Source organism: Camelus dromedarius, chromosome 3, assembly GCF_036321535.1.
Source record: "Camelus dromedarius isolate mCamDro1 chromosome 3, mCamDro1.pat, whole genome shotgun sequence".
Lineage (NCBI taxonomy): Eukaryota > Metazoa > Chordata > Mammalia > Artiodactyla > Camelidae > Camelus > Camelus dromedarius.
The window spans coordinates 45812054-45837611 of record NC_087438.1 but is presented as its reverse complement, the minus strand read 5'-3'; the positions used below and the strand labels follow the sequence as shown (position 1 = coordinate 45837611).

The 25558-nt window shown below is 44.0% G+C and overlaps 1 long non-coding RNA gene across 1 annotated transcript in view; it reads left to right on the top strand.

Moving 5' to 3' along the window:
- LOC135319739 (uncharacterized) overlaps positions 1-25558 on the top strand; it is a 362830-nt gene that overhangs the window by 227973 nt on the left and 109299 nt on the right. The window contains exon 4 of the long non-coding RNA XR_010378574.1: positions 16036-16181. This is a non-coding gene — a long non-coding RNA (uncharacterized LOC135319739). The remainder of the gene's footprint in view (positions 1-16035; positions 16182-25558) is intronic.

The following is a 25558-nucleotide window of genomic DNA, read 5'->3' as shown; positions in this document are numbered from 1 at the left end:
TGTAAAGGAATGATGTGCCGGAAGGCATCATTTGGCTTAATGAGAGATGCTACTTTGGAAAAAACATTAGCTAAATTTGACAGCAGCATGATTGAGATGATTGACACTTGAGAGTGGGCATCCAAGTTCCTTTCATGAATTGTAGGGAATTTGGCTTCAATTGAACATTTACTTATCAGCGTTTGTGCTTCTGGTTTCCAGGCAATGTATAAATTACTGCTTGCTTGCATGTGGTACAGAGAATCAAGGCAAATTACATCTTTTAGGAGACAACACAGCCTCTACCTGATTTCTTAGATATGGTAATATGAGGTCGACTGGTGAGAGGATTCAAATGGAGCCATGGTGGCTTGGTGCTAACTCAGGAAGACCCTGGAATTCTGCTGTTATACTGGGCTTTTTGCTTGGCTGGAGTGGTTAGAAGGAAATGGTCTTTCTGTCCCAAATCTTTATCTCCAGTGGCTTTGAGGTGGTTTGTGAAGTTATGTTGGATACAAAGTGAGTCATCCCTCTCTGAGGAACAGCCACTTCTGGATAGAAAGTGGTAAAATGTGTCACTACGTCAAAGATAGCCTAGGAACAGAGAGAAACTCAGGACAGAACTCTCCAGATAGGGGCAGCTGGAACACAGTGGTGATCAGAAAGTGTCACTTGGGCTCTGCTTGGCAGGTGCACGTGGTGCCTGGTGGAAAGCGGACACCAGTCATGGGAACACGCAGTAGGAGTAATGGAAACACGTGACACTGATGCTTGTATCTTTCTGCTTCTTCAAGGGAAGTGCAACTTTCCCAAGGGGTCCTTCCTCATGGGAAGCTGGCTGGCTGTCCCGTGTCTTGCCACATGGAGAAGAGCAGTAGCTAGCAAGGGTGGTGGAGGGCGAGGCAGAGGAGGCACTGGGAGAAGTTTCATCAGTAACTGCACTTGGAAGGGAAGGTTACTTGGTGTATTTGATCAGATGGTAAGGGTGCCATTTTTTAATCCTTTAGCCCTTTCCCCCACTTATCAACCCCCTTTTTCTCCACCCAAATCATATGATTCAACCAGAATTTTGCTCAACAAGCATTTGAAGAGGCCAGAGGTAAAAAACTGGGGAATGGTCTGAGGGCCCCAGCCTCCACCACTGTCCCTTTCCTTCTGCAGTTTATAAAGCAGATACTCCCTGAAGGGGAGTCAGACTTGTAGAAATCACCAACACCTTTTCTGAACATGTTATTTGTACTATGTTTTTTCTGGTACTAGGCCACAGCAGTTGGGGGTGGCTGTGAGGTGGGGAAGAAGTGGAGCGTGAGGGTGGGTGCACTGTCACCGGTAGAGAGACGGCCCCTGCCCCACTTGCTCTCTAAGAACCATGACAAGCTGTCCCTGGGTAGCTCTCTTTCCATCATGACCCTCAGTACTATTCTGGACTTCCTGCATTGTCTTCTCTCTCTCTCCAGGAAGAAGAAAAAAGAGACAGTTTGGGGGACATGTGGAAGTGGGCTTTAATGGGAGGGAGACTCACAAAAGTTCAGTGAAGCATTTCAGTGCAGAGGAGAGAGGCACAGGGTCAACATCAGGAGGGTCTTACTGCCCTCTGTCCCCATGGCCCCATGAGCATGCTCTTGCTCAGTGTGTTCCAGGCTCCAAGGCTTCTTCTTCCTTCCTCCCCTACGTCCTCCAGAGAGATCCCATTTGTGATAGCAAATTGGGACAATTTACCCTGTTCCCTAATTTTTGGAGCCTCAGTTACTGCTTGGAATGGGACAGCAGAAGTTCAATCTGCCCTTCTTACTGTTGGGGAATTAAAAGTCCAGCTACTAAGCAGAGATGTCTCCTCTTCAATGTGGATAGAAAGGTAACTGATTTCTTATTGAGTGTGCACAGCAGAACACATGCAGATAGGTAGTTCACAAGAGACTGCAGAGTCAGGATGAAATTGCACACCATTTCTACAGCAAAGCAGAAGAAATAACAATAGAACATTTCCTGTCTCCTCAAGAACAAACAGGTGCATCTTGAGATAGGCTCCCAGGTTAACTCCAGAGGTAGGTGGTTACGTTTTGAGGGGTTATGAGACCCATGACCTTGAACACATCTCTGCATTGTAAAACTGGAGACTGGGTTTATCTAGTCCCTCAAGAGACCCATCTACATCCCAAAAAGTTAGAGTAAGAACTCAGGTCCATGATGTTTTCAAGGAGATCCTTACAGCTACCAATAGCAGAAGGGTTCTTACAAAGGGAACCAATCTCTAATGGACCCTCTCTCATAACTAAAGAGCATCCTGTTCCTTTTCAGGCCTCCATTCCTGAGGCTCATGCTGCTTTCATGGCTTTTCTCCTTTAGTATTAGCCTTTACCTGAGTGCTTCCGTGGTTAGGAGTCAGGCCACAGAGCAGTGTTTCCAAGTGACACTGCCCCCTGGCAGAATCAGCTCCTGTAGACATCAAGACACCCATTCCCTGAGTGCGAGGGGCAGAAAAGCAATCTGATTAAAGATCCCCAAACTAAACTATGACTGATAGCACCCTTTCAACCTGCCCTCTAGAGCTTTCAACATGAGGAGGTAGGGAAATCCTTTCATCTCTTGAATCATCTTAAATCAGCTCTAGGAACTTGGAGATTGAGAGGAAGAAGTATCCAAGGCTTCTTTGCTACTGCTAGCTTGAATTTAATTCCTAATAACTACTCAGTGCATCTCAAATTTTAGTTTGATGCTTGTGATGCTTCCATGTTTAATTCAGCTTTGAGGTGGATGTTTTATAAAGCACCCTAGCTGATTCTGATGCTAGTGGTACCCAGAAACAGACTTTCATTGTGCTGCTACCCAACAACTACACATGAGCCTATCTGCCCAGCGAAGGGCTCCTAGAAGGTAAAGTAATACATGCCAACAGCGACATAGGCCCTCCTAAACTGTGTATTTTGGAAACATTTACCAAAGTGTATTTTGGGCTCTGGGAACCTAGTGCCAGGGACATTAATACATGTCAGAGGATACATACAGCATGCCAGAAAACTGGGTTAAACCAAGTTAAACAAGTATTTTTACTGTAGGACTTCTCAGATCCTTTGGCATGTCAATATACTATGATTCTCAAGGAGTAGTATATAACAAATACAAGGTTAACAAATAAAATTTAAATGACCATAGAATCCTCTGCTAAGTTTGGAGCACATATTGGGAAACTGTGATCTAGGAGTCTTTATGGATGCATCAGAGCCATTTTCTGTTTTACATAAATGGCTACTAAAATGCTTGATTTGGCTGTATAAAATAATACTGTATATGTAAATGTATGTGGGCAGCAACATATATACACACCAAATAGTAAATATCACACGTTGAATAATACACCATCTCATGTGTCACAACGAGTGTCAGTATACCGTTTCATTTAATCTTCATAATAATCCTGTGAGGAAGATATTATTATTTCTATCTGACAGTGAAGAAACTTGGATAAGGTCAAACTTAAGTAAAATTCCCTGTTCAGTCTAGAGGCACAGCTGACTGAGAACCCATGAGAACACAGTCTACAAAAAGGGCATCCTTACTACCCAAGACTTAAATCATCATCGTCATCATCAACCAGGACTAAGTCTAGATCTGAAGGAAATAGCTGTGTGACCTTAGGCAGATTGCTCTATCTCTCTGTGCTTCCATTTCTTCATCCCTGAAACAAGGATACTGGAAGAACCTGCCTCTGAGGACTACTGTTAAGAATTAAACGCGACAGTGTGCACCAAATTCTTCCAGCGGAGTTTGGCATACACGAAGTGCTCGGCAAACAGGGCCACAGCTAGCACGCAGGATGTCGTTTTTGCTAGTGAGGGAAAAAGCTGTCCTTTTTGGGCAGACACACTGGAAAAGGCAGCCCTTCCTTTGGGCTGCCTCAGGCTGGTGCCTGGCCTCTTATCTCGGTGAGCAGGGTATCCCCCTCGGCTGGCCGCCTTTCACCTAGTCACAGCCCATAACACTGAAGGCGGCAGAGGCTGGGACTAGATGTTAACTGTAGTAATTCCACGTGAGGGTGGGAATGAGGCTGAACCGGGATTCTCCCGCGGCCATCCTTGCCGATGACTTGGGGAGGGGGGGGGGCGTGTTAAGTGGCGTGGCTGCATCTCACTTCTCAGATGCACAGTGCTGCGTTTAGCAGATGCTCATCTTGATAAATTGCAGTGAGAACAAAGGCATAAAGACAGCTGATTTTCTTTTTCTGTGCTTGGTACCAGCTGATCTTACTTCCTCTTTCTCGGAGAGCTTCCCTGACAGAGGCGACTTGCTTTTTCAAATTTGGTCATCGCCCTCTGGCTTTCCTGTGTGAGTCAGCCTGGCTGCCCTTGTGCCCCCGGCTCCCTCCCGCGTGTGTGTCTGCAGTCGCTGGGCCCGACCTCCCTAGGTAATCCCCCTCTGCCTGGGGGGAGCGTCCCCGCCCACGCTGCTGCCTGGGGACGTGCGCCGGGACGGGACGTGAGTCACGGCACCGTCCTCCGCAGCTGCAACTATTATTGGAATGCCTGGGCACGCAGCGCACGCTCGCTGCCCGGATTTCACAGTCCTGTGCTCGGAGACCTGCAAATCCCACCGCGCGGCCGGAGGTTCCACCTGGGTGATCACAAGGTGCTTTGTACTAAAGTCGGAAAGTTTCTCAGAAAGGTCTCTTTAGGCCAGGCATTCTGGCATTACGCATTCTCTCAACACCAACTGCGTGTCTCCAGCGTGTGCCCAGCAATGTGCCTGCCGTTATGGGTGGCTCAAAAGAAATCGTTCTGGAGTTCCACCTTAAATTTAGAGGAGGACACAGCGAAATGAAAAGCGAGAATGAATGTTGTATATCAGAGAGGGGGGAGGACAGATCTCTTTGGGCATAGGCACATGGGAGAGATAACCTGGGAGGAGAGAGGGAAAGAGGAGGAGACTGAGAAAAGGAATGTGTTTGAAGGACCCCAGCGATATGAGAAGTCTGGATAAAGATGTGGAGGGCAGAATGAGTTGGTCTTATTTATATGAAACTAAGTATTGTGCTAAACTGGAATTCTGAAGCTCTTTCTCTGTGCCAGGGTGACTGATAACCTGTATTGTCAGAGCCTTTACTGTTCTGAGTAGTGAACTTGCCATTTACACAATTCCTGTCTCCCTTTTAATAGATGAGGTGCAGGAAGGTAAAGTCCTGAGTTCAAGGTCATGTACCCAAGCAGGCTGCCTTTTAAGCACTGTGACTCAGGGTGAGAATAGATATTTTTTCCAGGGTAAGAAAAGATATTTTTTCCAGGTGGATATTTGCAGGCAGGGGAAATAGGTTTAGTTCATTGATTTGTCTATGCAATCTGGTGTGGAGCCCACCTCTTATAGGCTAAATCTTGATTTATGCCTAGCTGGCAGGGATCTCAGGAAAGTTCTGGTGCTCGTTACAAGTTGGATAGTCCTGGAGACCAAGCATGGGTCCTGAGCTCAGGACTCCCAATTCCATGTTGGTCTGGCACTGGCTGAGGTACCAAGGGAGGGGGAGAGGGAGCAGTTACCTTCCTCACTGTCACTATTTGACAAAAACATGAGAACATGAGAGTGATAGAAAAAGAAAAAGAAAAAAAAAACCCACAAACCTTTGGCTACAGCATTTTTGGATCCTAAGTAATAAAACCAAAAAGGAAAAAAGCAGCTCCTGCGGCAACATGGAGGAGGATCCTGAAAGAGTTGCAGGTGGGCTGTGTCAGAGGTGCTTCAGCAGTGGGTGTGCAGAAAGAGAACGAGGGCTGAGAAATTCCTCTTCAAGTTGCAAACACACACAGCATCCCAGGATGCCTAGGAGCTGCCCCTATCACTTCTTTCCCCCAAGGACAAAGGACAGGGAAGAGAGCCTGTGACTCACTTCACCTGACAAGATGGTGCTGGTTCAGGCACTTCCATAAGTAAAAAGCAATGGGTCTTACCCTCTGCCCAGGGGCCAGTATCATCCTGAGGCTTTCTTCTTCCAAAGAGTAGCCACCTTATAAAGGGAAGAGAAAAGCTAGCCTTTTGTCTGTGGCTTGAATGCAGCTGTTCAAATTAACATGGAGAAGGAGGCTTAAGTGTCCACCTCACAGACTGGGCCAGTGTGGAGCTTGGGATTGGCAGAGAGGAAGTGGAGGTTTGGGGCATCTTTTTATTCCTTGATCTGAAAGAGAAAACTTACACTTCTTCAGTTAAGACAAGCTGAAGGAGACTGGAAGGTTCCCTGAGGGACAGCTACTCATAAACTGGGTCATTGAGTTCTCTCCCCACCTCCTCTCATCCTCTCAGAGACGTCTGGGGATGCACATCTCAGCATCCTCCTCACCCCAAGTCCAGCAAGTCCTGGTCCAAAGAATGAAAGATGCCCGTTTGAAGTTAGGATAATCTCATTGGACGCTTATAGAACACATGGTAAGGACTTTACTGGAATCTTTTCCTTATAATTCTCTCAGCCCCTGTGAGAGACATCCTGTCACCATCCTCATTTTTTCAGATGAGAAAACTGAGGCACAATAAAGCCTCTGAAATCTGATTTAAAAGCTGCTACTTTTAGTACACCTGAAACTAACATGATATTGTACATCATCTAGAGTTCAATTTTTTAAAAATAATAATAAAATAAAATAAATATAAGCTGCTACTTTAATAGGCCTCTAATGAACAGGCATCTTTCAGTGATTACAGTAAATGATTTTTAACCAAAATAAAGCAATTCACTTGATGATAATATACAAACAAGCAGCTATTGGGTTGAAGACTAGAAGAAATGGTAAGTTTCCCATGAGTGTGTGTGTGTTTGTGTGATGATAAAGAAAGGCAACAGCCCAAAGGAAGTATTCATTTTCTAAGGCATTTGGTTGAACTCTTTTGTGGCGAAGCAATGTTGCATTAGAACTACTTAACTGGGGAAAAGGGCATTTAAAACCACCAGTAACACTAAAAGAACTCAAAACCACCACACTGTTTTTGCCAAAGTAATATCACCAGATAACTATGCTAAAAAATGAACCATGTAGCCAAAGGTCAGGACACCCTGGGAACGGAGTCTCCTGTTTTCATGTCCCCTCTGTTCTGTGTCTCCTAATTACAAGGACAGTTTTGCTCACGTACACTTGGGGACTTAAGACTTTTCAGTGTGCGTTCCAGACTTTTCAATGTGACCTCCCTGAAAACCCTTCCCAACAATTCCTCCAAAATACAGAACCAGAAACTGCTCCTGCCTTGTCAGTTCAAAGTTCACATCAGGACAGAGGTCTTCAGAGAATGAAATGGTACGCTTTGGGCATAAACAACCATTGTAAAGGAGATGATTTAGGAAATTTAGAAAAAGAAGGATCTGCAATTATTCAATCCAAAGTCGACTGACAAACTTTTCAGTTCATCTTGTTTAAATCATGACCATCAGAAGCCTACTGTTTAGTATTTTTCAAAAAAAAAATTTCACATTCTTGAGGTTTTTTGTTTTTTTTATTTGTTTTTGTTTTTAGATCTACTTCATACTCTGAATACTCATAGACCTTTTCAGGACCTCAGCAAAACAGAACTGTGAAAAAATAAAATCCAAACAAACCCCAAATAAAATTGATCAGCAACATTTTCAACTGAACCTTAAAACCAATCAAAATGAATTTCTCCCCGTAAAACCACCAGTGAATTGTACAGAATCAGAACTGAAAGTATACCTTTTCTTAAACCATTGAATTAGACAAAATGGGAACATCAATATATTTTCCAAATTTGTATTCCAATTAGTTCAACTTTCTTAGTTTCTCCCCATTTCCCATTAAACATGAAAAAGTCCCACTGGTTGGTATCAAGAATTTCAACACTTCTGGATCTACTAAAGGACGTGGTCAAAGCAAGGAAGATGACCGTTAAGACCATACTACTAGAGAGGGTGTCCCACCCACTGTCATAACTCGTGAATGCTCCAGCTTTGTCATCTTGGGCAATAGAAAGATGACCGTTGGGTTGGACTCTGCCCATACACTTCTAAGCAGTCACACATGACAAAAGAAGCTACAGCCTTTGTGATCATGGGTTTCCAGGCAAACCCTGGAAGCAGAAGCAGCTTTTGAACAAAGCAAGGCATGAGTTGAGGAGTTTTAATCCTGAGCTGACCTCTCCCCTCTTCTTTTATTTTCCCACTCTTTCAATCCAGGGACAGGTGAGCATGGAAGGTAAAGCCACTTCTTACAGAAAGATGATCCATATATTAAACAGTGCAGGGAAGAGAGGTTAAGAATCAGAAGACTTGGTTTCCAGTCTTCATTTGGCCTTTAAATAGCATTTAAAGTTTAAGCAACTCAGTTGTCTCAGAGTCAGTATTCCCATCTGTAGAATGGGATGATAGTACCTACCCGCTGTATACAGAGCTGTGAGGAACAAAATGAGAGATGGCGTGATGCCATTTTATGTATCACATTGGTTCTTTCAAAACCTGGTTGGTGTCTCTTTCCCTTTCTCTGTCTTCTTTAAGATGCAACTTCAACTGCAGTTCATCTCTGCCATCACTAAAGTTCCAAATGGAGATTACTTAAACATAGAAATCACCTCTCTAAATCAGGAGCCATCTCCTTCTGGGCACATGTGACCATATTGAATTTTATTTTCTATTTCATGAATGTATTTTTCATTGTTACATAAAATGAACTTACTCTTTTCTCTCATTTCTTCCATTAAGCCTTTAAACTCTAAACAAATTGTAATGCATCTATTTAGGAGTTAGATATGGCTGTGCCATGGTGGGAATATTAATAGAAAGTCCATATGTTTCAAGTCCTTCCGTAAAACATGAAGGAAAGTGCTCTTAGCATTCTACGTAAAACTGTACTGTTTAATATACGTGTGCAGTCATTTAAAAAAAAAAAAAAGAAGGACATGGAGAGGAACAGCAGACCTTTCTTGCTGAGAGGGCTTTTAAACCAAGCATCACCCGCTGTCCCAGTCAGAGAAAGTGCTAACTAGATACAGAAACTGGAAAGACAAGTGGGGTGGGGGGTGGGGGAGCAGCTAAGGCTTTAAGCAGGCAGTTCCATCCCTTTGGAAAGGTGAACAGCCGTTTTCAGGATTTCAGGGGGCGGGATGGAGAAGTGGGAAACCTTCTGAGTCAGATCTTTATTGTGTGGCTTCACACAGTAGCATGTGTGCATTCCAAATCCTGGAATGAGATCCCAAGGTGAAAAAAACATCTCTCTGGGGATTTTCCATTCTTGTGGGTTTCCCAGGCCTCCGCTGGTCTCCAGAGTTCCTGACAGTTGGAGGTCAGAGGATCAGAGGAAGGCAGAGCAGCAAGGGGCTTTGAGGATCCTCCAGTCCAACCTTTTCATTTTTTTCATTTCACACACAACGCCCAGAGACTAGGGAGCAGGGCCCCCCTTAGAGTGCACAGACTTTGAAAAAGCTAAAAGAAATGTCTTCCCTGTAACCGACTGATCGCCAGGCTTGAAGCCTGCTTAGCAATGCCCTGACTTTTTTTCCTCAAGTCTCAATAAGGGTGACTCTCCAGTGCCGAATGGCAGAACCCCAGAGGCATCCCTCCCCTGCCTGCTGGAAGGGAGCACAAGGTGAGCTGTCAGCACCTTCGGCGGGAGCTGGGTTGTTGCTTCCTGGCCATGGTGCAGCCCGGGATTTGTTTGTATAAAGGACCAGAGATTGATGGGTCAGACAGCTCTCTAGCTTTTGCATGTTGGGGAGAAAAATGTCTTGGTAAACACAATAGGAACAGCAGCCTGAATTGAAAGGAGCACACGGCATCCACGGAGCCCACGTTCCCTTCCACCCCCAACCCTGCCCGCCCAACACACACACCCCTGCACATATTTCTTGCTTCTCAGCTCTTGCCTGACATGCTGCCTCCAGTGCTTATTTTGAAATACCAACTGAGAAGGTTCCACAGGCCTCTGTCCTGTAGTCAAGCTCCCCAGTCTCCCTTTGGAAGCTGCGGGCAGCCGGCCAGCCCCTGTTAAATTAGACAAGCCTAGAAAGGGGAGTCCCCCCCCCACCTCACCCCGAGCCTTGACTCAGGCCCCTGAGCCGTGCTGTGCGTTACATCTGGCAGCCAGAAGCGCTAGAACAGCCCCCTCCCTGGAGGCCCTGGGCCGCCCAAAGGTTGTCTAGAGTTCCTGCCCCTTATCAGCCTCTCCCTGGCTTCTGCCTAAGCTATCAGAGCCTTCAGCAGCCTGGACACCAGGGCTGCACACAGCAGCTTCATGTTTGATTAAAAAGGAAGCCGGCCTCCTTCTCCATCTTCTTGTCTAGGCCTGTTTGGAGATAATCCTGGCCAAGATATGCCCTGCAGATCACTTAAAATCCTTCCACCTTGCTCACTGCCTCCTCTTCTGTTTCAACACCCCACACCCTTTAATTTTTTCTAAAGATTAGAAGGAAATTAATTTGTCCTCAAAACTAAAAGGCTAGAGCACCCATCACTGTGATGTCCAACTTTTTTTTTTCTGCTTCACCTTCTGATGTTTTATGTGATAATTAGAGTCTTACTTTTGTATTATAAAATGCACCTAGTTGTGTGTCTCTGAATTTCTTGGTAAGTACTTGCAAATCAAGTTGTACATTTCCACTTGCCAACTGAAAGAGGCAATATGTACTTGGATAGTTAGGTGTAAGGGGCCAGCCTTTAGTATAATGAACATTTATGAAGCACCTACTGTTTGCCTAGCCCCTGTGCTAGAACTCTGGAGACACAGAGATGACAAGGCATACACCTGCCTCCTGTAAGATTATTCTCAGTCTTCTTCTCTATGAGAGAACATAATTCTAATCAGTGCTTAATTCTCAAATGATTTTTTTTCCAGAGGGGTGAGGGTACCTGAGTACCTGTATATATTTATACAAATATCGGGGATCTAAACTTGCAGATGACAACATTTAGAAAAGAGCAAATCTGCTTTACACAACTAGAAGCCTTAAGAGTGCATAACGCTTGAGTGCATGTTATATGTATTTCTTAGCTATCATCTGTGAAATGTGGATCGATACTGCGCTCTGTTAGATATTTGATAAATACAGGAAGAGGATAAAAAGGAGGGAGCAAAATCTCAGTGTCTCCTTGTGGATAGTAGAAGGGGCTTGCAAGGGTAGGGAGCTAATGAGAAAACCCGAGAAGACAATGATGAGACCCCTTCAGAAGGTTAGATCAGTGATCTTCAGAGTGGAGTGCAAAAAAAATACGATCTTCTGTTTATATTTAAGCTTATTAAAAATTTAAAAAGACTAATATTAAACTTTACTAATATTTAACAAAGGGTTGGCTGTAGTTTATGTATACTATATATGCTACTATACACATATACAGTATACACATATATACATAATATATGTATATAGAGTTGACTCTGGAACAACACAGGTTTGAACGGTGTGGGTCCCCTTATTCAAGGATTTCTTTCAGTAAGTACTACAGGATTACATGATCCGGGCCAGTGTAAAGGTGTACGCGGATTTTCGACTAGACTGTGGGTCAGCACCCCTAACCCCTATGATGTTCAAGGGCGTTATACATACATATTCGGTCGTCCCCTGGTACCCATGGGGCATTAGTTCTGGGACCTCCAAGGTTACCAATATCAGTGGATGCTCAAGTCTCTTATATAAAATGGCATAGGATAGTTGGCCCTTTGTCTGTAGATACAGGTATGAAATGCCTCCTCAAACTTCTATTATTGATAGGCTACATAAGCAAAACATGTGAGGAGACCACTGATGGATAAGAAGCAATAAAGATAAAAGTTAAGATCCACAGCTGCATGCTCCAAATTGTGAAGTGAGGACAGAATAAGAGAATACCAAAGTTAGCATCCTGGAGAATAGAACCCAATGAGTATACAAAGATGGCCACTGATTAATTCCTTCCCTCTCTGTACGCACAGACTTTCTCCCCTTCAAGAGGCAGACCCCACTTGAATCAGGACTTGACTCATAGAATATGGCAGAAGTGACGTTCTGGGACTTGTTCCCCCAGGCTGTTAAAGGTCTGGTAGCTTCTACTTCCTCCCCCTGGGAAGCCAGAAGCTGACCCCCTGAGTGAGACTGAGCCGTGAGGAAGCCTAAGTTAGCCACGGGAGAGGCACCAAGGCACCAGATATGCATGTGAAGTCCTCTTGGATCTTGCCCGGCCAGCCGCCAACTGAATGTAGCTGAGTGAGTGACCAAGCTGACACCACAGGGAGCAGAAAAGCCCCACAGAATCCTGCCTGAATTCCAAACCCCCAGAACTCAAAAAAAAAAAAAAAAGGGAATTATTATTTTAAGGCACCAAGTTTTGGAGTGTAGTTTGTTGCACAACAATACATAATAAAATAGTCATACGTTATGGTTCAGGAATTGGCCCTAGAAACAAACATATTTACCAAATTTCCTCTGTTTACTTGTTGCCACCTTAGACAGGAAAACAAAATCATGGTGACCAAGAGTATGTCGTCAGTGAAATCCTAGGGCTAGGATGAGCCCAGAAGACAAGGGGACAGTCTTAGCAAATTTACAAAGTATTGTTTTAAAAGAAAAAGTCGCAGATGGATACAAAACACTTAGGGATTTTGGTATTTTGCAATAACCAGGAATCTCGGCACTGGTGATTATTTTGCCTTTTCCTTTGTCAAAAGTTTTCTCCCTTCAATCCTTTGGGGAACGTTTCTTTAGCTCTACAGGCCAGCTTGTCTGTTCTGCAATTCTTTGTTAGGGCTGGAGGTCTGGGAACTACATTTCCCAGCATCCCTTGCCAGCAGATTTTTGCATCATGTTCTGACAACGAAGTTGAAAGAGGTAGAAGCCGCGTGATTGCTCCCCTGTCAGTTTGTATTAGATCCCAGATGTTTCCCTTTGAATCATCCACCTCAGTCAGTGCTGGAAGCAGATGAGACCACCAGCAGTTTCCTGTAGCCCTTGAAGCTTCCTGACTCTGAAAAACTAGCAACAAATTGGAAAGCTCATTGCTTTCTCTGACCTACCCGCCTCTACCTACCCTACACCTACCCTGAAAGGTGTAGTTGGGGTTCCAGGGACAGAGGAAATTAGCATTTTTCCTTTCAATTAATCAAAGAATGTTTTGTAGGTAGGGTCACAGTCACCAGATTTAGCAAACAACAAGAGGTCACCTAGTTAAATTAGAATTGTGGATTAAGAGTGTAGTAGGCAGAATCACGTCCCACAAAAGAGGTTCCTCTCGTAATCCCTGGAACCTGTGGGTGTACGACCTTACATGGCAAAAGAGCTTTCACGTGTGAGGAAGCAAATCGGCCTGGAAGTGGGGAGAATCTCTGGGATCATGCAGCTGGGCCCAGTCTCATCAGTGAGCCCTTGAGAGTAGAGAACCCTTGCCATCTGCAGTCAGGGGGAGGTGTGATTAAGGAAGAAGGGTCAAAGAGCCGCAACCCTGCAGCCTTTCAAGATGGAGGAGGAAGGCTGCGCTAAGGAATGTGTGCAGCTTCAGGCACTGGGAAAGGTAAAAAAAAAAAAAAAAAAATTGTCCCCTAGAGCCTCCAGCGGGAATGTAGCCCCACTGACACCTTGATTTTAGCCCAGTGAGAATCATGTCAGACTTCTGAACTCCATAGCAGTAAGATAATACATTTCTGTTATTTAATCCACTAAGTTTGTGATCATTTGCTAACAGCAGCAATAGAAAATTAGCACACCAGAAACTGACACAACATTGGCAACTGACTATACTTCAATTAAAAAAAAAAACTAATAAAGCAGATAGATTTTTGGTATAATTATGGCCATGTAATATTTAGAACACACATATTTAAGACTATTTCTATTTTGAAAGTAAAATTTAATTGTGGGTCCTGTATTTCACCCATCAATTCTATTTATAAGCAAGTAGGATTCCAAAGCTCTTGTACATCTTTGCCTAGAAACCTAGGCCACTTACGATGTGCCAGACACCTAAAATAGGCAATTTATCTCTTCTGTTTCATTAGATCCTCACAGCTCTCTGGGGTAAGTATGATTGATGGCTATTTTCCAAACAAGGTAGCTGAGTCTGTGCAAAATCCAACAATTTGTTTAATGCAAATTTTTCACGGTGGAGGAACTGGGAGTGGGTCAGGTCGGTCTGACTCCAAAGCCCATTATGCTGAGTTATCTCTGTCTCGTTGGCTAGGTTATTCCTCCACTTGTCAGCTTGCTTTCATCACTGGAGCCCCCAAAGCTAACCCCTCCTGCTGCTTCCACATCCTCTCCACCCACTGCCTCCTGTAATCTGATTCTGCCCAGTAATCTGATTTCTGCCTCCCCTCCCCACCTCTTCTGTACCATCAAAACTACTTTCTCAAAGGTCACTGGTGGCCTCTAATCTGCCATCACTTCTTAGTCACCCTCCTCTGTGCCCTCCCAGCAGTTTCCCCCTCCCTTCCAAGCATGCCTCCCCCCCCCCCCCGGCATTTCCACACGCAGGGTGCTTTGATGTCCTGCTGAATCTCCTCCTGCCACTCTGATGACTTCTTTATGTGACGGTTAATTTTGTGTGTCGACTAAGGGATGCCCAGATAGCTAGTAAAACGTTATTTCTAGGGTGTCTGTGAGGATGTTTCTAGAAGAAACTAGCATTTGAACCCATAGACAGAGTGAGGAAGACGGCCCTCACCAATGCAAGTGGGAGTCATCCAACCTGCTGAGGCCCTAAGTAGGAAAAAAAAAAAAGGTAGAGGAAGGGTGAATTTGCTCTCAGCTTGAGCCAAGATATCCATCTTCTTCTATTCTTAGACCTTGGTGCTCCTGGTTCTTGGGCCTTCAGACTCAGACTGGGACTTAAATCATTGGTTCCTCTGGTTCTCAGGCTTTTGGGCTTGGGCTGGAACCATACCACAGGCTTTCCTGGGCCTCCAGCTTGTGGACAGAACACTGTGGGACTTCTTAGCATCCATAATAATGTAGGCCAACCCTTTAATTATCTCTTAAGTGTATGTGTATATGTAATGTGTATATATATATATATGTATGTCTGTGGGACAGCCCTGGTTCTTGTCTCTCTTTTCTTTTAAATTTCATTTCAAAACTCTCCTGGAAATCTCACCATCATAGCTTGAGCTCTCATCTTTGCTGAAGATTCCCAAATCTTATCTCCAGCCCTGACTTCTCCCCAGCTCTCGTCTCACATCTACAAGTACCTGCTGGGCAATCCCATCTTGATGCTTAAAAGCAGGCCTACCCCACCCTCCACGTGGCTCGCCCGCCCACCTTCTGCAGTGGGTGGAAGGCCCAGGCGCTACCCACACACAGGTGCCAGATGTCATCCCTTTATGACTCTGGCCTCTCTCCCTGACCGAAATCACTGAGGAGTCACTAGGCCCCAGAAATTCTGTTCTTTAGAATATCTTTTGCATTCCTTTCTTCCTGTGTAGCATGGTTCCCTCCCCCAGGTCTTAGCTGCTGCCTCCTGCCTCAGAGGCCCTGAACCTAGCAGCACACCTGGAAATACTGCAGGTGCCTAGACCCCACCCTCCCAAAGATTCAGTTGCTTTAGGATAGGGCCCAGGTAGCAAATGCTTGTAAATCTTCTCCAGGTGTATTGGGTTTCTATGGCTGCTACCAAATGACCACAAACATGGTGGCTTACAAGAACACAAATTGATTCTTACACTTCCAGAGATGCCAGGACTCTGCAGTGAGTGTCCCTGGGCCAAAATGAAGGCGCTGCTCCCTCTGGAAGCCCTAGGGGAGAATCTCCTGCCTTGCCTTTTCCAGCTTCTAGAAGCTCTATCTTTCCTTCATTCGTGGCCACATCATGTGGCCTTTTCTCTGCCTGTTTCTGTTAGCACATTGCCTCCTTTTCTTCCATAAGTCAAATTTTCCTGTTTGCATGCTAACAAGTATACTTGGGATTACATTTAGTGTCCACCTAAATAATCTAGGGGAATCTCTGCATCTCAGGATCCTAAAGCACATCAGTAAAGTATTTTTTGCCATAGAAGGTACCACTCACAGGTTTCCGGGATTAAGCCCTGAATATCCTTGGGGGCCGTCAGTAAGGCTAACCTACCAGGTGAGGTTAATTTGCCATCAAGTTTGAGAACCAGTCATAACTCAGCAACTTTGTTCCAGGCTCACCGTATTCCTGACACATCTGTTATAACATGGCCCCTGCTGAAGTGCCATCAGAGCTCACCTCTGCTTTGAGAAGACATTCCCTACTCCTTAATGGAGAAGAACCCCGTCCACGCCGACCCGAAGACTCCTTACGTAACAAGGTATGTTCTCCCTCTGTCCTACAGGAACATTTTGCTTCAGGTAAGCTGACTTTCCCAGATTGTGCCTGGCATTCTGACGGGCTTATTTGGCTGGTGCTGTTTCACTGATACGTAAGGCTCTCCTCGTCGTCCTGTGCTTGCTCAGATCTTACCCGTGTGCCAAGCTGTATCCTTTCCCTCAGGCAGCTGTAAGAAAGCACCACAGACTAGATGGCTTAAGAAAAACACCTAGAAGTTGGTCTCACAGTGCTGAAGGCTAGCAGTCTAAAATCAGAGGGTCAGCAGGGCGGTTGCCTTCTGAGAGCTGTGAGAGAAGGACCTGTTCCAGACTGTTCTTCCGTCTTCTCCCTATGTCTCTCCACTTTGTCTTCTCTCTGCATGTCTTCCCCAAATTTCCCCTTTTTATAAGAATACCCGTCCTCTTGGATTAGGGAGGACGCTTATGGACTCACTTTAACTTGCTTACCTCTTTGAAGACCCTATCTCCAAATAAGGCCACATTCTGAGGTCCCAGGGGTTCGGACTTCAGTGTGGGAAGGTTTGGAGGGGGACACAGTTCATCCTGTAACACTAGCCTATCACAGTCCTATTTGGTTCCTGAAGTCTTTAGCCTTCTCTGCAACTGAGGCTGAAAGCCCCTCCTTCATCTGAATAATACAGCAGTTTATACCCGTTCACTTGGTAAGAGAGCAGACTCAACCTTGACTGCATCTCCTGAGTTGTCTTCGAACAGTTACTTTGTGTGTGTGTATATGTACCCTCCCCATACAGAATATGAGCTCCTTGAAGACAGCTGTTGTGTCTTACTGATCTCATTACACTCAAGATATTACAGTAGGTACTCAACATATATTTGCTGATGTAATTTCAGAAAATTTGAGAGAGTTATTTGGGGGAGGGGAGTGGGCAGAGACTAGCCCAATGATGAGATACGATCTAATACAGTATAGCACTGAGTAAAGGATTCCTTGGGTATATCTGTTGGAGAGAATCTAAAAGAATGCTTTAAGGTGGTGTGATGCTTCAAAGCTCTGAGCTGACAAAAGGGAAAGGGGCGGGGAGGGGAGAGAAAGAAGGAAAGTGAGTCTCTGGGTAGTCTAACTAATCTGTCTAAAAGCTGGTGAGCCAAGGTTAACAGCACTTTGCATCATCAGCATCTACCTCTCCCACCGCAGTCCTCACTCTTTCATGATAACATGCTGCTTCAGAGGACTTATCAAGCTGAGGCAGGCAGCCTGAGTCGGGCGCCCCGCCAGACCTCTGCTGGTGGCCTTGTATCCTGTCTACTTGCTCTAGGTTACTATTCTGCCCATGGGGCAGAGACACTGGTCACTTTCACAGAAACAGCGTACAGATTAATGAGTGGGGGACTGTCAGGTTGAGAAACGTAAAGGCTTGTCTGCATAGGGAGTCTTTATTTTAGCATGAGAGTTAAGAGGACTGAAAGAGGGGAAGTCTCCCATATTACAGAGAGGCACCGGAGCGTCCAAGTGTGTCATTCCTCCAGAGAAGAGTATGTCTGAGTCCCATTAAGAAAACGATGAAGCAGGGGCTTGATTCCAGTGCTATCAATAAACTCCTTCATCTTGAAATCTCGTGGAGCTTTAAAAACCTTCATCTTGACTGGTTTATCAGGGTCAGGGCCTAGTCCCTCCTGCCCCGCCCTGCTGTCCCGGGAACCACGTGCCTTCCATGTCTATTTGACACAGCTGGGCCCCAGTTCCTGCTGCTTGAGTTTCAGCTTGGTTTCTGGTTATCATGCTCGGGTCACGCCAGCTGTCCCTTCCTGGTGTTGACACTGGGAGAGACGGGAGTCTGTTCAGTGTCACCCTGACTTCCTCAGAGGTGGGGGCTTTCCATGGGCGTTTTTTTGTTTTTTTGTTTTGTTTTGTTTTTTAGCTCTGCGCCCCTGGCCTTTCCTCTTCCTCTCCACTGGACCCTGGGCACCCAGGAATGGCTCCCTCCTCTGCTGCAGTTCCTGTGTGCTTACCAAGCACGTGGGACTGAGAGCATTCTCAGGGTCTCGTCCTTTCTTGGCAGCTGCCACAGTGGGAGAAGGAGGAGGAATCTCTAGGCATCCGATGCTTGCCTGAGTGGGCTGCCCTTCCCTTGCCAAACTCCAAGTGCGGGGTTGGGCTCCTCCCCGTGCTCACCAGCACTCCTGGAGCAGCTGGGGGTTATTTTTGCAATCAGGGTGGTCAAGGAACAAGAGTGCCTTTGCCCAAGGCTTTGCTCGGTGTGGGACTGTCCAGGAGGTCCGAGGTGAGGGTGGAGTAGGGCAGGTTGATCAGCTCCAGTGAAAGGGAGCTGGTCTGGTGTTGGCCTGGCCCACATACCTTCTCAAAGTCCCTTCTGTAGTCTTGCCTTTCAACTTTGAAGCTTATTCCCACGAGGCCATGGGTCTGGGTTATGTCATTTTAGCCCACCAAGCTGTTCAAACAATTCTGGACATTTGACCTTCAAGCATTTATGCAAGCGGATGACCTGTCCTTGCCCTCGCCTATGTGGATTTGGAACATAGTTCCTCTTCTGTTATCTATCTGAATGATTGACCTAGCCTTAATGTGCATGCCTGAGAAATTCTTTATTTTTCATGGGTAGATTTAATGCCTCTCTTCTTGTGTTTTCACATATTTTTGTGTTATATCGGTGCTGTTAAGTTGGGGACTTAGCAATTTGCTTCATACCAAATCGCATTCTACAACTTCAGGTTTATGGACAAGTAATAACAAAATCCAAAATTATAAAAACTTAGACAAAAGAGATCAAGAAACATGAGTGGATTGCTCTCTGGTAAAAGAGTAGACAAAAGCAGTGAAGGGCTGGTAGGGTGGGTCTGCTTCAGGAAATCCTTCATCAGTTCACTGGGCTATTTCCTGTAGTGTGACCTCATGTTCCTAGTCAAGGTGGCATCTGCTTCCAGGCATCGGGAGGGTGAAGCAATAAAAGTGAAACAGAGGCCGTATGTCACCCAGATCTCATGTAAGTTTCCCAGAAGCTGCTCTCTGACATTGTTGCTTGCTTCTCATTAACCAGAACTGAATCACAGGACCACGCTTAGCTGCAAGGGAGTGAGGATAACACGGCCTTTATTCAGGACAGTCATGCGCCTGCTAAAAATCGTATTAAAAAAGAGTGCATAGTAGAGGACAACTAGCAGCCTCTGTCACAAGAATATTCTAGAACTAGATTTGAGAGGTGTGTGTGTGTGTGTGGTTGGGGAGGGGGGTATCTTTGCAGAATGAAGAATGTCTGTTCCAAAACAGCAAATCAAATGGTTGGCTCCTGGACTATAAATCATTACCTATCCAGATAGACATACAAACATACAAATTTATATAGGTCAAAATTTACATAATATGATTATATTTTAAGTCAAGTAGACAGAGTTATATATTGGGAACGTTTTTAAAGCTATTTCTGTAAATAGTAACGACTTGTTCTAAAATGTTTTCCCCAAGATTGCAGTAATCCTCTGAACCATTAAGTTGGTCACTGACTTTAAGCAGCTTGGTCAGGCAATCAAATGGTGAAATCTCTGAAATCTCTGGGGTCCCAGTTGCCAGAATTATTTCAACCTCGTGCTGGGAAGCAATGCCCTGTGGCTCCCAAGTCTGCATATTCTGATACAGAGAAGCAGGATACTGGGGGAGATTCTGACACTTAAATTACAGCAAGGTGTGTATGTGTATGGGGTAACTGCACAGGCGGGACATTTGTCTGTGGGAAGTGTAAGGAGCATCAGGTGAAATGAGGAGCTTAATACAGTTAGCACCCTCATGGACCAACTATCCCTTGGATGATGGTCTCCATCTGATAGAACTCAAAATGATCTTCTTGGTTTTAGGTTAACTTTTAAAAGGGGTTATAAAATATTTTTGCTTAATTTTGTTCTTTTCTCATTTATGGGTAAAACAAGAAAGGATTTGTTTTGTTTTGTTTTGTTTTCCTCCAGAGATAATAAAATGGCAGGAGGGAGCAGCCTCTGGCTTGATCAGAAACACACAAACTTGAAAATAATCTTTGAATGTTCGTTTGCAGATATTATTAAGTAAGAAAAAAAAGTTACTGTTCTTAAAAACTGATTACATTTTTAACATATAAGTTTGTTATCTAAGGCAGAAAAGTGAATATAAAGTAGGAGCAGTTCTTAACAAAAAAATCTTCTTACCTTTAATTATTAGATGACTTTATATATTTCATCCTTCCCCAGTCCCACCATATGAGAGTTCTCTGCGCTACATTTCTAAATCCCCCAGAGTGATTTTATTAATGATGCTTTGATAGAAAGTCCATCAGCAAGGCCAGGTGGTCCCAGACAAAGCAATAAATGAGGAAGACGCTTTGCAAACATTGAATGTGTTCTCTAAGGTGTAGGTTTTCTGCACTAATTTTACTTTGTGTAGTCATACAGGTAACTATAAGCAATTCTGGACATTGGGCATTTAGCTTATAATCGAGTGCTGCTACTCAGTTTCCATATGTGAATTTGCATTTGTTTCTAGAAATTAAATGTTCTCAGGAAATGGCAGCCTCAGTGAGCCTAGCTCAAAAAGACCTCAGTCATAGCAGGCAACACTGTGATTGTGCTGCTAGCAAGCATGGGAGCGGGTGCCTGTCCTTTTCTTCATGCACATGGAGCGGTTTGTAAGCAGACAGTATGAGGAGTTATAAAAATACTTGGAAAACTTTTTATTACATGGAATTTAATGTTTTTCCCCTCAGGATTGCATTTTGGCACACAGTTTTAAATGGCTGCTCAACCTAATAAATTAATGACAAATTTTTTTAACAAAAAATAATAACAATGACTCAAACAACAGTGTATCAAAAGCAAGAGTCAAGTCAACTGAGGCACTAAGCATACGAATACATATTTCTGTCCTTAATTACAATTAGGATGATTTTGTTTCAGCAAAAACAGTCACCCGTTTTATTAAATTTTTACTGATTTTGAATATACTGTGCTATACAGTGGGGCCTTGTTATTTATTTTATACATAGTAGTTAGTATCTACAAGTCAGAAAATTTTTTAAATTACGTGAGTTTATGAATTTATATCTGCCCTTCTGAACACAGCTGGGATAACTGAGCAGCTTTCTATTCTCCCACCTTATTTCACCCTCTTCTCCAGCTTTATTTCATCCTTATAAGATACAAACTTCCGCCAACCACAGGAATACCTACACTGTCTCTTTTACTGGAGGAGGTCTTGGTTCTTGCAAGTTATAGATTGCAGAGCCAATGTGATATGACACTTTTTTTTTTTTCAATCTCTCATGAAGTTGTTACACTCTGACACTGGGAGGCTGATTTATGTCTGTCCATTGGAACAGGATGCTTAGTGGACAAAGACAAATAGAATAAACAGAATTTGGCCCATGACTTGATACTGAGTATTGTAGTCAGGAAAACAGCATGTTCATTTGTGTTCCTTCAAAGACATTTTCAAGATACATCATCCCATAAATTTCCAAGTGAGTTACTTGTATTCTCAGAGGGCCTCTGAGGAGAAATGTACAGAGTAAGCTTCAGGGATCTTCAGGAATATTCAGGCAGCCAGGAACAGGCTGGCTCCTTTAGAGAGCACATGGCTTCCTCAGTACTTCCTCAAACCCTGTCAGGACTTGGGCAAAACCTCCCTGATAAGTTGGTTCTTCTGTATAACTTGACTTTGTTTTTCCCAATGTTCTAAGGTTTACCTTTCAAGCAAAAACATGAAGAAGAAATTGTTAATGTTTTTCAAGCTTCATTTTTTAATCTGCTTCTTTGAGGCCAAATGGGAAGGTATATAATTGAAATTTAAAATCCAAAATTCACAGCTATGGAGTTCTAACTAATATTTCCTATTGTGGCAATCCAACAGATTGATCTGCTTTACTGTAGAGGAGGAAAGGCCAGTCACTGGACCTCTGTAAGGATCAGCTGTAAAACGAGGACAATACCAAACTCAAAACAGCTCAGATTATGTAAGTCAGTCACTTACTACAGCGTGAGCACATATGCATGGCTGTTAGGAGTATAGGCGTATCCGGTAGCTATTGCTTCCTTAGTTATTTAAGAAAATAACTATTTATTTTGCTCAGTCAGGCTGGGCTCAGCTGGATAGTTGGACTAGTTTTAGCTAGGCTCCCTAATGAATCGAGTTAGTGACAGGGCATCTAGGTGTCTCTCCTTCTGGAGTGCAACTGGCTGTTGACTGGGACAGTGGAACCAATGGCCCCACATGTCTCTCATCCTCCAACAAGCCAGCCTGGGCTCATTTACACAATGGCCTTAAGGATCCAAGAGGAAGAAAAGCATGCAGGGCATCAAGGCCTAAGCTCAGAACTGGTACCCTATCATTTCTGCCATATTCTATTACCCAGAGCAAGTCACAAAGTCAGTCCAGATATAAGGGATGGGAAAATAGATTCTCTTTCTGGGGGGGAGTTGAGAAGTCTTAGGGTGAAGGCCATGGAAATAAGGAAGCATGAAAATTTATGGCCATTTTCATAATTTACCGTAGTAAATGTTTATTAGGTGTGTGATTTATTTCTTTATACCTGGCTTTATGTCATAATGGCTTTGAGGTGACTTAAAGCAAAGGTGAATACAGTCATATAGTAACAAACAGAAAAACTTAAAAATAAAAACTAGAAGTAAGGTAAATTAGAACAGGAGTTCAAATCCAGGATTTTTGTGATAAAGACTGTGCTAGTGTGAACAGAGAATTTGTCTGCATAGAGCTTTCAAAACATTGAGGCAACAGGTTTTGGCCAAAAGCCTATTAAATGGAGACATAGGTTAATATTAATGGAGCCCTTGAACCACTACCTGCAGAGCATACACTGGGGCTCAGTCAAGAGTCAAAGGGTCAGTGACAGACTTGTCTATGTCCCTCCCTTGAAGCCTTTATTTCTGCTACTCATGAGAGGTTTCATGATGCGGAAGAAAGAGCTTCGGAGCCAGAATTGAAGGCCTTCCCAGCTGAGAAACTGAGATTTGAATCTAGGTCTGTGTGGCTTTTTTTTTCCCGTCAGTTTTCTCAAGTCAGGACTCATGATGCTGGTCAGAATGTAAGCCATGTGAAAAAGGTGTTTTAGATGTTACTGTCAGCTTCCTCCTGATTCTTTAAGTGACTTCATCTCCCAAGAAATGTGAATAACTCCCTTTTAGAGAGGGATTGCTTCTTGGGTAAACTTACCCATCTCAACCATAGGGACATCCAAAAGTATAGCATTTTCATGAAATTGAATGGAATCGGTGAATATTCTGAATCTTGACTCCATATAAGATTTCCAAGAATAGTTTGTAAACTCAAAGCAAGGGCTCACACTGGTATACTGAGGGGAGCTTTCTGTGACTTGGAACCTCTGATCTGCTCAGCTCTGCAGTTGCTCCTAAGCTCTGGGTGCGTGGGGGGCATTTTGTAACATGGCAGCTCCCTTGCAAGTCTGCAGGGATAACCTTTGCTCACATGGCTCTGGCCTGGTCAAGCTGCAACATGGGCTTCTGTCTCTGTGAAAAGCTGGTTGAGCACATGTCTAGAAGGACCTCAGTGCCTTGACTGAGTCAGCTATTTGTGTTTGTCATGCTCCTGTGTGTTCTCTTGGCTCTAGGAATGTGAATAAGAAAGATGACATTCCTTCTCTTATCCATAGTTCTTACCATCCATGGTTTCCATCTTACAGAAACCAAGGAGGAAATAGATAATAAGCCATTAAATGGACAAGATGAGTTCAGGTAATGACACGTGGTACTTTTTTAAAAGCAGGATGTTGTATTAGTGACTCATGCTGGGAGGTGAAATGGACAGTGTTTTGACTTGGTGCCATGGAAGACCTCACTGGTAAAGAGGATTTGTTTGAACTGAGATTCAAATGAAAAGTCAACCAGTTAGATCATTCCAGTCAGAGGGATAGTATGTACAAAGACCCTGAGTCAAGGGTAAGCTTAGGATATTTAAGAAACAGCACGGACAGTATGACTGGAGGTCCAGAGGTTGGGGGTGAGTGGGAGGAAATAAGCCAGAGAGATGGCCAGGAGTCAGACCATGTGGGTCCATGTAGGCCCTTATGGACTTAGTAGGAAGCTTGAATTTCCTTACTGGGCAGACAAAAAAAAAAAAAAACTGTGTGTATGTATTTTAAGTAAAAGAATTAAATGATCTGATTTACAGTGTTAAGCGTAGTTTGGGGGTGAATAAAGCATCTTCTTGGACCAAATTGAGATTTTCAGCTTCATCCAGGGAGGTGCATGATTTTCTATGTTTTGGTGGAAAAAAGATAATAAAGATGAACATATCCTAATTCTAGCCAAAAGCGGGATAACAAGATTCCAAGAAGAGAACATGATGCTTCAGGAGAAGGATGCTGCTTTGTTTAGGGGAGACACTAAGGAAGGGAGGTTATTTTGAGACAAATGAGAAGTTCCTTAAGAAAGCCAAAAGGTAAAAGCCACTGAGGAAGAGAGAGTCTTAGTGCAAATATACACATTAGCTCTAAGTTTCAAATCTAAACGTAGCTTTTTGGGTGTAGCTTCCACAGGTGACTGACTCCTTGGTTCAAAGCCACAGAGTATATGAAGTTTTTGTCTGTTCGAATTACATTTCCAATATGTACAACTAAGTCATATATGCTGGAAACATTTCAAATAAAATATTCCTTGAAATACGCTAGGATAGAGGGCCGCAGTTTGCTAAGTAATGATAGTTCGTGGCTCTGCCCTGGAGTAAATCCAGCGTTACGGCGATATCTGAGGATCCCTGTGTACTTGGATGTGATCAGAGACTCCAGAAGTGGTCCCTTTGCTCTTGGCCTCCTTTCCTCTCCATTATTTATTAGGACATGGATGATTTTTAGTTGAAGAATCCTGAATGGGTAATTTATGTTAGGATGTGTCCACATATCCGTCATCTGTTAGACATTAGCTTGTAGACTCAGCCTAGGAAGCTGTTCTATAGCAAAACTGGTCTTCTATGGAAATATAAGTATTCATGTAGGAACTATGGGAACAACTTGAAAAGCTATACAGAAATTGATTTATCAGTTTTTGAACACCTCCTATGGGCCAGGAACTGCAGTCATTGTGGGGATACAGTAATAAACAAGACGTGCATAGCCTGGTAAGGGAGACCAGAAAACAAGCTGGCTTTTCTAATACAGAAAGAGGAAATAAGATGAGGTGTGTGGAGGCTACAACAGGAACAGAGAGGCAGGCACTTCCCCCGACTGTGGAGATTAGGAGAGAGTTCCCAAGTGATACAGGAACAGATCCATTAAATAAAAAAGAATTTGGCAATCTGGGAGGCTGGGGAAGAGGGTAGCAAGAATGTTGGAAGAGGGAGCACTACAGAAGAGATAAGGGCGAAGTTAGTGAAAAAGGGTAAGGGTGG